Raw genomic sequence first — 15,539 nt, 5'->3', positions numbered from 1 at the left:
AGACATGGTCCTCCCTTAAGGAAATCATGGCTTAGTAGAGGAGGCTGACTCATACTCAGCTAATTATAACATCCTTTCTCAAAGGCGTGCTTTCGTGCATGAATGCTTAGTCCCTCGGTCATGTCTGACTCTTTGAGACCCCATGAACTGTAGCCCTCCAGGCTCACCTGTCCATGGAGTTCTCCAGGCAAGAATACTGGAGTGAGTTGCCATTTCCTCCTCCAGGGGATTATATCCTATCTTACAGGCAATGAAAAAGATGTGTACACAAAGGATCCTTTTTTAGGGGCCTACCTGTGCAACTTGTGGGATCTTAGTTCCCCTACCAGTGATTGAACCTGGGCCCTCTGCAGTTAGAGTAAGTGAAGTCACTCAGTCGTGTCTGACTCTTTGCAACCCCATGGACTGTAGCCTACCAGACTTCTCTGTCCATGAGATTCTCCAGGCAAGAATCCTGGGGTGGGTTGCCATTTCCTTCTCCAGGGGATCTTCCCGGCCCAGGGATCGAACCCAGGTCTCCTGCATTGCGGGCAGACACTTTAACCTCTGAGCCACCAAGGAAGCTCTCTGCAGTTAGAGTGCAGAGTCCTAACCATTGGACCACCAGGGAATTCAGAAAAGGATTCCATTTTGAGGGACCTTGTGCTCAGTTTTCTCCCCAACAAACTTGTACTCTCTTCAGACCTCTACCATCCTCAGTCATTGAGTCTCATCTTCTATCATCAGTCACTGAGTCCCATCAATCTTATTCCACAAATATCTCAATTTCATCCCTTCCTCCCTCTCCATATTCTTAGCCACTATCCTAGTCAGGTGAACCCAACATTGTTTACTTGTTACTACAGACAATGGATTCCTTATCTCCAAGTTGACCCTCTGCAAGATAGGCCCCAGGGAGTCTTATATTGATAAGAAATAGCTCATCATCAGTTCAGTTCAGTTCAGTCACTTAGTCTTGTCCCACTCTTTGTGACCTCATGGACTGTAGCACGCCAGGCTTCCCTGTCCATCACCAACTCCCAGAGTTTACTCAAACTCATGTCCTTCAAGTCAGGGATACAATCCAACTTTCTCATCCTCTGTTGTCCCCTTCTCCTCCTGCCTTCAGTCTTTCTCAGCATCAGGGTCTTTTCCAATTAACTGGCTCTTCACATCAGGTGGCCAAAGTATTGGAGCTTCAGCTTCAGCGTCAGTCCTTCCAATGAATATTCAGGACTGATTTCCTTCAGGATTGACTGGTTTGATCTCCTTGGAGTCCAAGGGACTCTCAAGGGTCTTCTCCAACACAACAGTTCAAAAGCATCAATTATTCAGCGCTCAGCCTTCTTTATGGTTCAACTCTGACATCCATACACGACTACTGAAAAACCATGGCTTTGACTAGACGGACCTTTGTCAGCAAAGTAATCTCTCTGCTTTTTAATATGCTCTCTAGTAGGTTGGTCATAGCTTTTCTTCCAAGGGGCAAGCTGCAGTCACCATCTGCAGTGATTTTGGAGCCCCAAAAAATAAAGTCTGTCACTGTTTCCATTTTTTCCCCATCTATTTGCCAGGAAGTGATGGGACCGGATGTCATGATCTTATTTTTTTGAATGTTGAGTTTTAAGCCAGCTTTTTCACTCTCCTCTTTCACTTTCATCAAGAGGCCCTTTATTTCCTCTTTGCTTTCTACCATGAGGGTGGCGTCATCTGCCTGTCTGAAGTTATTGATATTTCTCCCGGCAATCTTCCAGCTTGTGCTTCATTATCAGTACAAGTCAATCAAATCTTTTCAGGACTAACCTTTCACCTAGAGAGCAAAGCTCTCCCACTCAACTATCATTCATAAAATATGTCAAATGGTTTGCTCCATGCTATCATATTTACACACATACAGATGTGTGCCTGGAGTGGCCTTCCTTGTAGTAGTAGTTCAAGAACTCAATTTCTGGGAATTCCCTGGTGGTCCAGTGGTTAAGACTCTGGACTCTCACTGCCAAAGGCCCAGTGGAGAGAAGTGAATTGGGTCTTGGAGCCACAGACCAAAGTTCATATCCAGGCTTAGAAGGTATGTAACTTGAGGCAAGTAACTTTTTGGAGCCTTAATTGCTCATCTATAAAATGAGAATATTATTACTTATCTGGAAGAGTTGTAGAGAAATTAAGTGGAAATGTAGTCAATCTTTTTTGCTTTCGTTGTGGGGTTGGTTTCTTTCTTTCTTTCAATCTGCTTGGTTTTTGTTTTTACTACTCAAGTAATACATGACATCAGGTCTTTGTATAAGATTTGAGACAGTCAGTTTGCGCCCATCATTAACCTACCCCCCCCCCCCACATAATAGATAGTAAATATCTGGCTTTTTAACTTTTTATTTTATACTAGAGTATAGTTGATTAAGGTAACTCAGATGGTAAAGAATCTCCTGCAATGCAGGAGACCTGATTTCAATTCTTGGTCAGAAAGATCCTCTGGAGAAGAGCTAGGGTACCCATTCCAGTATTCTTGGGCTTCCCTGGTGGCTCAGTTGGTAAAGAATCTGCCTGCAAAGCAGGTTTTGATCTGGGTTCGATCCCTGGGTTGGGAAAATCCCCTTGAGGAAGAAATGGCAACCCACTTCAGTATTCTTGCCTGGAGAAACCTCATGGACAGAAGAGTCGGGCAGGCTACAGTCCATGGAGTCTCAAAGAGTTGGACACAACTAATCAACTAAGCACAGCACACGGCATTTAGGACAGTAGAGAGCTGTACAGCATAATGGTTCAGAGTACAGATTCTGAAGACAGGTGCGAATCCTGGCTCTGTAGCTATTATGACCTTGGGCAAGTCACTTAACCTCCTTTTCTTCCTTATCTATAAAATGAGGAAACGAGTATTTAGTGGGTGGAAAGGTTGAAGTATGGTAGGAATCCCAGCACACAGTTAAGTACATGTCAGTATTATCAGTATGAAAGTAAGTGAAAGTGTTGGTAGCTCAGTCTTGTCCCAACTCTTTGCAGCCTCATAGACTGTAGCCTGCCAGGCCTCTCTGTCCACGGAGTTCTCCAGGAAAGAATTGCAGAATCAAGACATATTTAAAATTTTGATACACTGCCAAATTATCTTCCAAATATATTTCCAGTTGCACTCATATCAACACTGTGAAAGTGATAATTTCCCTGAATTCTCAAACAATTTTTAAAATTGCTGTTGGGACTTCCCTGGAGGTTCAGTGGTTAAGACTCTGCACTTCCACTGCAGAGGCCAGGGGTTCCATCCCTGGTTGGGGAATTAAGATCCCTAATGCCTTTAGGCTAAAACATTACAAAAAAAAAAGAAAAATGTTTGTCAATCTAACAATTCCATTATTGAAATTTGTTTTTTCCTGATTAATTGAGATTTATAAGAACAGGTGTCTTCTGTTACTGTGCATTTGTATTCTGTCCTCTGTGAGTTGTCCTTTATGTACTTTGTCCATTTTTCTATTGAATCCTTTGACTTAAGCTCTTATGTATATGCCATATTCTTTGTTAACAATATGTCAAATATTTTCTCCCTGTCAGTTGTCATGTTTTTGTTTGCTTGCTTTTGAGATAGAAGACAATCAACTTCAGTGAGGTATAATTTTTATACAATAAAATGCATTCATTTTAAATGTGCATCTTGATGAGTTTAGACAAATGTATATATCCATGTAACCATCACAACAATCAAGATACAGAACATTACCCTAAATAGTTTCCCATACCCCTTCCCTTTGAACAATCCATGCCAACTCCCCTCTCGCCTCAGTCCATGGGCAGCCACTGACTTGCTTTCTGACTTCTAGAATTGATTCTAGAAAAAATTATATTTATCTTGTCTAGGGTTTCCCCAGATTATAATTGTATGCTATGTACTTTCTTTTTTGCCCTAGCTTCTTTCTTCAACATAATGGTTTCAAAATTATTCTACATTGTTGGGTGTGTCAGTAGCTTATTTGCTATTATTACTTAGCAGTATTATGGTGGAGAAGGCAATGGCAGCCAACTCCAGTACTCTTGCCTGGAAAATCCCATGGGTAGAGGCCCCTGGTAGGCTGCAGTCCATGGGACGCGAAGAGTTGGACATGACTGAGGACTTCACTTTCACTTTTCACTTTCATGCATTGGAGAAGGAAATGGCAACCCACTCCAGTGTTCTTGCCTGGAGAATCCCAGGGACGGGGGAGCCTGGTGGGCTGCCGTCTCTGGGGTCACACAGAGTCGGACGCGACTGAAGCGACTTAGCAGCAGCAACAGTATTATAGTAAAGATATGTTTGACTTTATAGATCAGATCAGTCACTCAGTCATGTCCGACTCTGCGACCCCATGAATTGCAGCACGCCAGGCCTCCCTGTCCATCACCAACTCCTGGAGTTCACTCAGACTCACGGCCATTGAGTCAGTGATGCCATCCAGCCATCTCATCCTCTGGCGGCCCCTTCTCCTCCTGCCCCCAATCCCTCCCAGCATCAGAGTCTTTTCCAATGAGTCAACTCTTCACATGAGGTGGCCAAAGTACTGGAGTTTCAGCTTTAGCATCATTCCTTCCAAAGAAATCCCAGGGCTGATCTCCTTCAGAATGGACTGCTTGGATCTCCTTGCAGTCCAAGGGACTCCCAAGAGTCTTCCCCAGCACCACAGTTCAAAAGCATCAATTCTTCAGCGCTCAGCCTTCTTCACAGTCCAACTCTCACATCCATACATGACCACAGAAAAACCCGTAGCCTTGACTAGACAAACCTTTGTTGGCAAAGTAATGTCTCTGCTTTTGAATATGCTATCTAGGTTGGTCATAACTTTCCTTCCAAGAAATAAGCGTCTTTTAATTTCATGGCTGCAGTCACCATCTGCAGTGATTTTGGAGCCCAGAAAAATAAAGTCTGACACTGTTTCCACTGTTTCCCCATCTATTTCCCATGAAGTGGTGGGACCGGATGCCATGATCTTCATTTTCTGAATGTTGAGCTTTAAGCCAACTTTTTCACTCTCCACTTTCACTTTCATCAAGAGGCTTTTGAGTTCCTCTTCACTTTCTGCCATAAGGGTGGTGTCATCTGCATATCTGAGGTTATTGATATTTCTCCGGGCAATCTTGATTCCAGCTTGTGTTTCTTCCAGTCCAGCATTTCTCATGATGTACTCTGCATATAAGTTAAATAAGCAGGGTGACAATATACAGCCTTGACGAACTCCTTTTCCTGTTTGGAACCAGTCTATTGTTCCATGTCCAGTTCTAACTGTTGCTTTCTGACCTGCATACAAATTTCTCAAGAGGCAGATCAGGTGGTCTGGTATTCCCATCTCTTTCAGAATTTTCCAGTTTATTGTGATCCACACAGTCAAAGGCTTTGGCATAGTCAATAAAGCAGAAATAGATGTTTTTCTGGAACTCTCTTGCTTTTTCCATGATCCAGTGGATGTTGGCAATTTGATCTCTGGTTCCTTTGCCTTTTCTAAAACCAGCTTGAACATCAGGAAGTTCATGGTTCACATATTGCTGAAGCCTGGCTTGGAGAATTTTGAGCATGACTTTACTAGTGTGTGAGATGAGTGCAATTGTGTGGTAGTTTGAGCATTCTTTGGCATTGCCTTTCTTTGGGACTGGAATGAAAACTGACCTTTTCCAGTCCTGTGGCCACTGCTGAGTTTTCCAAATTTGCTGGCATATTGAGTGCAGCACTTTCACAGCATCATCTTTCAGGATTTGGAATAGCTCCACTGGAATTCCATCACCTCCACTAGCTTTGTTCGTAGTGATGCTTTCTAAGGCCCACTTGACTTCACATTCCAGGATGTCTGGCTCTAGGTCAGTGATCACACCATCGTGATTATCTGGGTCGTGAAGATCTTTTTTGTACAGTTCTTCTGTGTATTCTTGCCATCTCTTCTTAATATCTTCTGCTTCTGTTAGGTCCATACCATTTCTGTCCTTTATCGAGCTCATCTTTGCATGAAATGTTCCTTTGGTATCTCTGATTTTCTTGAAGAGATCCCTAGTCTTTCCCATTCTGTTGTTTTCCTCTATTTCTTTGCATTGATCGCTGAAGAAGGCTTTCTTATCTCCTCTCACTATTCTTTGGAACTCTGCATTCAGACGTTTATATCTTTCCTTTTCTCCTTTGCTTTTCGCTTCTCTTCTTTTCACAGCTATTTGTTAGGCCTCCCCAGACAGCCATTTTGCTTTTTTGCATTTCTTTTCTATGGGAATGGTCTTGATCTCTGTCTCCTGTACAATGTCACGAACCTCATTCCATAGTTCATCAGGCACTCTATCAGATCTACTCCCTTAAATCTATTTCTCACTTCCACTGTATAATCATAAGGGATTTGATTTAGGTCATACCTGAATGGTCTAGTGGTTTTCCCTACTTTCTTCAGTTTAAGTCTGAATTTGGCAATAAGGAGTTCATGGTCTGAGCCACAGTCAGCTCCTGGTCTTGTTTTTGCTGACTGTATAGAGCTTCTCCATCTTTGGCTGCAAAGAATATAATCAATCTCATTTCGGTGTTGACTTTATAAGAAACTGCCAAATTGTTTTCTAAAATTGCTGTCTTTTATTTTGTTTTAATTTTATTTATTTATTTATTTATATTTATTTTTGGCTACGATGGGTCCGCATTGCTACACTGAGGCTTTTTCTGGTTCCTGTGAGTGGCGGCTACTCTCTAGCTGCAGTGCGTGGGTTTTCTTTGCTGTGGCTTCTGTTGTTGTAGAGCACAGGTTCTAGAGCATGGGATTCAGTGGTTGTGGTATACAGGCTTAGTATGCCCCTTGGCATGTGGAATCTTCCTAGACCAGGGATCGAACTCATGTCCCCTGCATTGGCAGGTGGATTCTTAATCACTGGACCACTGGGGAAGTTCTATTTTACACTTTTAAATATACATAAATACTAGATACTAACCCTTTTAAAAAAGTATTAGACATATTTTCTTCTATCAGTTGCCTTTTAATTTTGTTATTGTTATCTATGCAATAGGACCTATTTTTTAACAGATCAAATCCATCTTTCTTTTTGTACTTTGTGTGTGTGTATTCAATCACTCAGTCATGTCCAGCTCTTTTCTACCTTATGAACTATAGCCCGCCAGGCTCCTCTGTCCATGGGATTTTCCATGCAAAATAGTGGAGTGGGTTGCCATTTCCTACATCAGGGGATGTTCCCAATCCAAGAATAGAACCCACATCTCTTATGTGTCCTGCACTGACAGGTGAATTCTAAAGGTCCATCTAGTCAAAGCTATGGTTTTTACAGTGGTCATGTATGGATGTGAGAGTTGGACTATAAAGAAAGCTGAGCACTGAAGAATTGATGCTTTTGAACTATGGTGTTGGAGAAGACTCTTGAGAATCCCATGGACAGAAAGGAGATCAAACCAGTCCATCCTAAAGGAAATCAGTCCTAATTATTCATTGGAAGGTCTGATGCTGAAGCTGAAACTCCAATACTTTGGCCACCTGATGTGAAGAACTGACTCATTTGAAAAGACCCTGATGCTGGGAAAGATTGAGGGCAGGAGAAGGGGGACGACAGAGGATGAGATGGCTGGATGGCATCACCAACTCAATGGGCATGAGTTTGAGTAAACTCCAGGAGTTGGTGGTGGACAGGGAGGCCTGGCATGCTGTAGTCCATGGGGTCACAAAGAGTCAGACACAACTGAGCGACTGAACTGAACCTGGGAAATCCTTGGGTCGTATTTACCAAGTATCACCAGCACTTGGACGTGCTGGCACAAAATAGACTCTCAGTTAGTGTTTACTGGATGACCCAACAACAGTGAGTAGTTACACTGCCATTCTGCAAGAGTTAGTAAATACAGTTCAATTCCAATCTTTTAGCTAAAGCAAACTAGTCACAGAGGATGGATTTAAGCATCAGTAAAAGACTCCAAGAGGAATATCCCCTGAAGTAGGGAAGGGCAACCCACTCCAGTGTTCTTGCCTGGAAAATTCCATGGACAGAGCAGCCTAGTGGGCTACAGTCCATGGGGTGGAAAAGAGTCCAACAGGACTGAGCACACAAGACCTTGCCAGTTGTTGCCCTGCTGCAGATCATCAGTGTGAAAAGACTCCAGGATATCATCTACAAAGGAGAGGCTGATAAGATTTGGGAACACCCAAATCTAATCTTGGCTCCACTGTATATCCACTGAGAGTATTCTTTAAAAAGTTTATCTGATTATACTACACTCCCCTGCTTAAACCTTTTCTAGGCTTTCCGGCACCCTTGGGATAAAGTCTCCCAACTTTAACTTGTCTAAGTTGGGAGACCCTAAGTCTCTGAGTCAACTAGGCTTCAAGTTTGGTCTCCATTTCCCTCTTCCCGTCCATACATGTTTTCAGTTCTTCCCACATACCATGATCTTCCCCCAGCCATCGTCCTACTTCGCTACTCCTTCTGCCTGGAGCACTCCTCTCTCCCTCCGCCCCCAACTAACTTCTAGTGTTCTTTCTGCACTCAGTTTAACTCTTAACTCCTGGGGAAACCTTCCTTCTCCAACTCCTGAAACAGGAGTTTCTATAACCCTGTAATTATTTGTTCAACTTTTGTCTTCCTCCCAAATTGTAAGCTCCACCAGAGAGAAGATTGTGCTGCTCTTACTTGCTTCTTTGTCTCCACTGTCTTCTAGAGTGCCTGACTCATAATAGACACTTGATGAAGGTTGAATGGATAAATGCATTAAAGGAGAGCTGGGAGTAGGAGGAGTTGTAGGATTCATTAAGAAGTCTGGATTTTATCTTGGGGGTAATGGAAGTCATTAAAAGATTTGAAGCAGAAGAGTAAAACATAAAAGGCTCAATCAGTCCCACTAGGCTGAGATGAAATATTCAGATAACTGAACAATAGAAATTGCACAGTGATAGAGTAAACACATAGAAAATGTTAGTCACTCAGTGTTAAAGTGTTAGTCCAATTCTTTATGACCCCATGGACTATAGCCTGCCAGACTCCTCTGTCCATGGACTTCTTCAAGCAAGAATACTTGAGTGGATAGCCATTCCTTTCTCCAGGGGATCTTCCTGACCCAAGGATCCAACTCAGGTTCCGCGTAGTGCAGGCAGATTGTTTACTGAACCACTTTTCACTTTCTTTTCCTTTTCTTTCAGATAATTGGACAATAGAAATTTCACAGAGATTAACACATAAGGGGACCCTAATCTAGCCTGGAAACCCTGAACTGAGTTGGAGTTCATGATTCTTAACTTACCTGTGGATCTTTTAAAAACCACTCATACATGACCCCACTCCATTCCAATTAAATCAATTGGAATGATTGATTGGGGTTGGTTGAGGCTGAGATATCTATACATTTTTTTTCAAAGTTATTATAAAATATTGATTATATTCCCTGTGCTATGTGTTACAATCCTGTGACTTATTTATTTTATAACTGATAGTTTATACCTCTAGGTATCCTTCGCCTCTGCTAACCACTAGTTTTTTCTCTGTGCCTGTGAGCCTCTTTCTGTTTTATTTACTTGTTTTGTTTTTTTAGATTCCACGTATAAGTGAAAACATACAGTATTGGTCTTTCTCTGTGTCTATACATTTTTAAGGCTTGTAAAGTCATTTCAATGTGAAGCCAGAGTTGGAAACCAGTTATAAGGATATTTCAGACAGAGCAAAGGCAAAATAGCTAAGTAACACTTAAGTTCTAGCCATAGACTTGGACTTTATCTTCTAGATTATGGAGAATTTTGAAGTATTTTAAATGGGAAAATGAGAGTCCAGAACCTATAATTATTAACTTTTTCAATTTAGGTGCAAAGAGTCAATAAGTTAATCATATTTTTTGGTTCATAGTGAAATAGGGAAGACGATAGGGCACAATCTTTAAAAGAATGACATATTATGGCTATGAGGTTAGAGATATGTTGTAGGAAGGGGGACCCCTTCCAGGGCCCCAAGAGTGGGCTCTTGCCTAACACTCGGAAAAGAATTGTCCAAGGAGACATGCTTGCTGACAAAGCAAGAGACTTTATTGGAAAGGGCCCCCTGGGTGGAGAGCAGTAGGGTAAGGGAGCCCAGGAGAACTGCTCTGCCTCGTGGCTAGCAGTCTTGGGTTTTATGGCTTTGGGATTAGTTTCTGGATTGTCTTTGGCCAATCATTCTGACACAGGGTCCTTCCAGGTGGTGCAGTCATTGCTCAGCCAAGATGGATGTCTGCGAGAAGGATCGTAGGAGGTGATCGGACACATGATGTCTTCTTTTGACCTTTCCCGAATTCTCCCGATTGGTGGTGGCTTGTCAGTTCCATGTTCCTTACCAGGACCACCTGTCATAAAATAACTCACATAAAATAACTCACACAAATGGTTACTATGGTGACTGGCCAGGTTTGGCGGTTTCAGTGTGCTTCCCCTAACAGCTAGATGGGCCCCTAGCTGGCCAGCTGATGTCTGTCAAGTGAAGTAAAATTGAAGCTTTGTTCTCACCCAGACACTTCAAGGACAAAGCTAGTGGCAGAAGCTGAGCTCTGCTGGAATGAATAGATAAGATGAGCACTCCTGAGATCAAGGAAAACTTCCCTGTCAACACATACTCAGGAAGGCTCCTTGAGGGATCAGAAAGGGAGGCAGTGCAACCCCATAATAAGTGTGGACATACCCACAGGCCTCTGCAGTGGGATCCATTTTAACAAAAAGTTGCAAATGTATATTGGGGAGAAATCCTAGAACAGATTAGGTGTGAAAAAAGAAAGAAGATAATTGACCAAAGGTAAACAAAAACCTGGAAAGACTATCTTATATAAAAGATTTTTTAAAATATTTTTATTTATTTATTTGACTGCATCAGGTCTGTTTCAGCAGGCCAGATCCTTTAGAGGTGGCATGTGGAACCCTGTTCCCTGACCAGCGACTGAACATGGGAACACTTCATTGGGAGTGCAGAGTCCTAGCCATTGGACCACTCAGGTAAGTCCCTATAAAAGAGATTTAAATCACCTCTTGAGCTTTCCTGATGGTCCAGTGGCTAAGACTCTGCACTCCCAACGCAGGGGGCCCATATTCAATCCCTGGTCAGGGAACTAGGTCTGGCATACCACAACTAAGTTTCCACACGCCGCAACTGAAGATGGAAGATCTCACGTGCCATAACTAAGACTCAGTGCAGCCAAATAAATAACAAATTTTTAAAAATAAATCACCTCTTTACTGCACTCCACCTCATCAGAGAGGATGCCCATACATTTCTCTCTGGATGTGTATTTCTGCCTTGCTTTTTACTTAAATAAAACAATCTTCTCAATGTGTTCTCACACGTGTAATGTGTCTCTGATGATGAAGGCTTTTTTTTTTTTTCCCAGGTTCATAATTTATTGTACAAACTGAGTATCACATGATGAGTTGACATTAGCTTCTTCAGGCATGGGAACTTAACAGATAATGTACAGTTCAGAATCTGTTTATGTTGCTTTCACAGCTGGAGTTTTTTTAGACCTTAACTTGAAGTATAAGACTATCAAAGCAATACTTCCATATGTGGCCAGCACACAATTCATTCTCCCTGTGAGAGTGTACGAGTTGAAATATTTTTTGATACCAGTGAAATGGAACGTCAGCTTCTGGACCTGCCATGATCTCAATCTTTCAAGGGGTTCAAACGCCACGGCCTGTGTCCTTCACCGTACGCTGCTGCCCCTCGATCCCACCGGAAGACTGATGATGAAGGTTTTACAATTTCTGCCTCCTTGAAACATTTTTGCTTTCAAACAGGAGAAAGAGCCAGGGCCACTTTGCTTCTAGCCTCTAGCCCTTGGTGGTTTAGTAGCTAGGATTCCTGATTTCCACTGAGGCTACCCTTAGTTCCTGGGCAGGGAACTAAGATCTCTCTTCAGGACTGCTCACTGTAGTTTCTTTAAGATCAATTAGAACCAAAGAGGTTCAGGATAACAGAAGATTTAACATCCAGTAGACCTTAGGCCTCATTATATGCTCATTGTAATACCTTTGCTGTTGTCGTCGTTTAGTCGTGTTGGACTCTTTGCAGTCCCATGAACTGCAGCACGCCAGGCTTCCTGGTCCTTCACCAGCTCCTGGAGTTTGCTCAGACTCATGTCCATTGAGTCAGTGATACCATCCAACCATCTTACCTTCTGTTGCCCCCTTCTCCTCCTGCCCTCAATTTTTGCCAGCATCAGGGGTTTTTCCATATGCAATACCTTTTTGCATATGCTAAATAACACACCCACCAGTGGCATGACAGCTCTGAGGCCAACCATAAAAGGCCAAAAGTGGGTGGTGGCCCAGTTCCTAGAAATCTCCGCCCCTTCTCTGAACTAACTGGAATAATCCTCCCACTCAGCCTGTGTTCTGGCTGGGTTTGAGTTCTGGCCCCTGGGTTCACGTCCCATTTGAGGTGCGTGGTTTTTCAGTAGTACACTATCATGACAGTTAATAAAGAGAAACCTCATTCAAAATGGAGTCTGGAAGTGAGAAGAGGAAGCTCTCACACCCTATCCCTTACTATTACCAGCAAGAGGAAGAGGTTCTCCTTGCCCAGCAACAGCTCAGCCAATGACAAGCCACAGCACTCAACTCCCAGGGTCCCTCAATAGACTCTTTGTAACAGGCGCTCTATATAAAGTAGGGGTCCTCTCCTTCTCTGTACTTACCTGTGGGTCACCATAGATTGCAGGCCACCGTAGATTGCTTGTCCTGAATTGCAATTCTTTGCTGTTTCAGAACAAACCTATTTTGATGGTAAAATAACTATTTTATTGTTTTAGGTTAACACTGTCATCATTTGAGTTCATACAAGGCCCCTCTCCATTTTATTTTTTTCCTGTCTTCATTCCTAAGCCCTCTCCCTCCTCCTTATAAGCATCATTCTAATGTATTTCTTTGTCCCTGAATATATATACATGTTTGTTTTGTGGATGTGTTTAATTTGCACGTAGAATTTAATTGTGCTATAATTGTTTTATCACACAACACTTTAAGATTTATCCATGTTACAATAGATATGTCTAGTTCATCACTTCTGTTGAACAGGCTTCTCTTAGGGATAGATAAAACAGCTTCCCAATACCAAAAGGTTTTCATGAATATCCTCACACATGTTCCTTTTTGTTCCTGGCAATATTTTCTCATGGTGATAGTTTTAAAATAAAAATGTGGTTGAAACTTCCATGGAGGTCCAGTGGTTAAGATTCTGCACATCCACGGCCCAAGGCACAGTTCAATCCCTGTTAAGAGAACTAAGATCCTTGATTGTGGCGTCACAGAAAAAGGAGAAAGGTATGTATGGGGAGGGAAGAAACGGAACAATACTTACCTAATTGATAAGGTATTTGTAAATATCAAATGAGTTGCTGCAGGGGAAGTTCCACTATAGCTTGGAAAGAACTGTGAAAACAATTTTATTGATAGACTGTCTTTTAAGGTTTTCTTTTTTTTTTCCTCACAGCAAGCGTTACATTTAAGCTAGACTTGAGAAAGTGAAAGTGAAGTCACTCAGTAGTGTCAGACTCTTTGTGACCCCATGGACTGTAGCCTGCCAGGCTCCTCCATCCATAGGATTCTTCAGGCAAGAATACTGGAGTGGGTTGCCATTTCCTTCTCCAGGGGATCTTCCCAGCACAGGGATCAGGGACCGAACCAGGGTCTCTCACACTGCAGGGAGACTATTTACTGCCTGAGACTTGAGAGGAGTGGTGTAAAAATGTGGGTGCTAGGGACTTCCCCAACAGCCCAGTGGTTAAGACTCCATACTTCCACTGCAGGGAGTGCAGGTTCCCTCCCTGGTAGGGGAATTAACATTCCACATGCGTCCTGGTATGGGAAGCAAAAAAAAAAATGTGTGCAGTAAGGAGCGGGCAGTCCACCACAGATGGACTTGGTGTTGATTGGATATCCTGAATGAGAAGGCCAGAGGTAAGGAGGGTCAGACTAGTAAGGTTTGGAGCAGGAAGTATGAGGCCCTGCCCTTTTATCTTCTCAACCTCTGTAGGCTTCATGAGATAACAGGTCAGGCCTTTATTTATTTATTTTTCATTTATCTTTGTTATCTCTTACAGTGCTGGAAATGTTTGGGGACAACAGAGGATGAGATGGTTGGATGGCATCACCATCTCAATGGACATGAGTTGAGCAAACTCTGGGAATTGGTGGACAGGGAGGCCTGGCGTGCTGCCATCCATGGGTTCGCAAAGAGTCGGACACGACTGAGCGACTGAACTGAACTGAGCTGAACAATGTTTGAAAGAAGCTCAGAGTTCAGTTCAGTTCAGTCGCTCAGTCGTGTCCGACTCTTTGCGACCCCATGAATCGCAGCACGCCAGGCCTCCCTGTCCATCACCAACTCCCGGAGTTCACTCAGACTCACGGCCATCGAGTCAGTGATGCCATCCAGCCATCTCATCCTCTGGCGGCCCCTTCTCCTCCTGCCCCCAATCCCTCCCAGCATCAGAGTCTTTTCCAATGAGTCAACTCTTCGCATGAGGTGGCCAAAGTACTGGAGTTTCAGCTTTAGCATCATTCCTTCCAAAGAAATCCCAGGACTGATCCCCTTCAGAACGGACTGGTGGGATCTCCTTGCAGTCCAAGGGACTCTCCAGAGTAGGTACTCACTAAATGCATGTTGATTCCTGGAGATAATCCAGATTACATCAGCCTGAACTCCAGACAGTAATCCTTTTCCATGTCCCAGTTGCTGGTAAACTAGAGTGTGCATTCATCCTCCCAGTTTGTCCATCTACTCCTTCTCTGGGAATCTCCCTCTAGCGCCACCCACTGATACCTCTTCTCCCCCCTTACTCTCTAAATCTTCCACTTATCCGCTGGATCATAGAAAAAGCAACAGAGTTCCAGAAAAACATCTATTTCTGCTTTATTGACTATGCCAAAGCCTTTGACTGTGTGGATCACAATAAACTGTGGAAAATTCTGAAAGAGATGGGAAGAGACCACCTGATCTGCCTCTTGAGAAATTTGTATGCAGGTCAGAAAGCAACAGTTAGAACTGGACATGGAACAACAGACCGGTTCCAAATAGGAAAAGGAGTTCGTCAAGGCTGTATATTGTCACCCTGTTTATTTCACTTATATGCAGAGTACATCATGAGAAATGCTGGACTGGAAGAAACACAAGCTGGAATCAAGATTGCCCGGAGAAATATCAATAACCTCAGATATGCAGATGACACCACCCTTATGGCAGAAAGTGAAGAGGAACTCAAAAGCCTCTTGATGAAAGTGAAAGTGGAGAGTGAAAAAGTTGGCTTAAAGCTCAACATTCAGAAAATGAAGATCATGGCATCCGGTCCCACCACTTCATGGGAAATAGATGGGGAAACAGTGGAAACAGTGTCAGACTTTATTTTTCTGGGCTCCAAAATCACTGCAGATGGTGAATGCAGCCATGAAATTAAAAGATGCTTACTCCTTGGAAGGAAAGTTATGACCAACCTAGATAGCATATTCAAAAGCAGAGACATTACTTTGCCAACAAAGGTTTGTCTAGTCAAGGCTACGGGTTTTTCTGTGGTCATGTATGGATGTGAGAGTTGGACTGTGAAGAAGGCTGAGCGCTGAAGAATTGATGCTTTTGAA

General features: G+C 43.0%; 1 long non-coding RNA gene and 1 pseudogene across 1 annotated transcript; one reads left to right on the top strand and one right to left on the bottom strand.

Moving 5' to 3' along the window:
- The first annotated feature begins 1,641 nt into the window (after positions 1-1,641).
- LOC123333312 lies at positions 1,642-8,760 on the top strand. The gene is made up of 2 exons (XR_006550610.1): positions 1,642-2,047; positions 8,615-8,760. It is a non-coding gene; the product is annotated as an uncharacterized LOC123333312 (long non-coding RNA).
- Positions 8,761-11,289: 2,529 nt separating this feature from the next.
- On the bottom strand, positions 11,290-11,579 carry LOC102404238 (annotated as a pseudogene).
- Between the last annotated feature and the right edge of the window lie 3,960 nt (positions 11,580-15,539).

This window comes from Bubalus bubalis, chromosome 4 (genome assembly GCF_019923935.1).
Source record: "Bubalus bubalis isolate 160015118507 breed Murrah chromosome 4, NDDB_SH_1, whole genome shotgun sequence".
NCBI classification, from domain to species: Eukaryota; Metazoa; Chordata; class Mammalia; order Artiodactyla; family Bovidae; genus Bubalus; species Bubalus bubalis.
The sequence above is the reverse complement of the archived record's forward strand: the minus strand, read 5'-3'. Positions and strand labels throughout refer to the sequence as shown.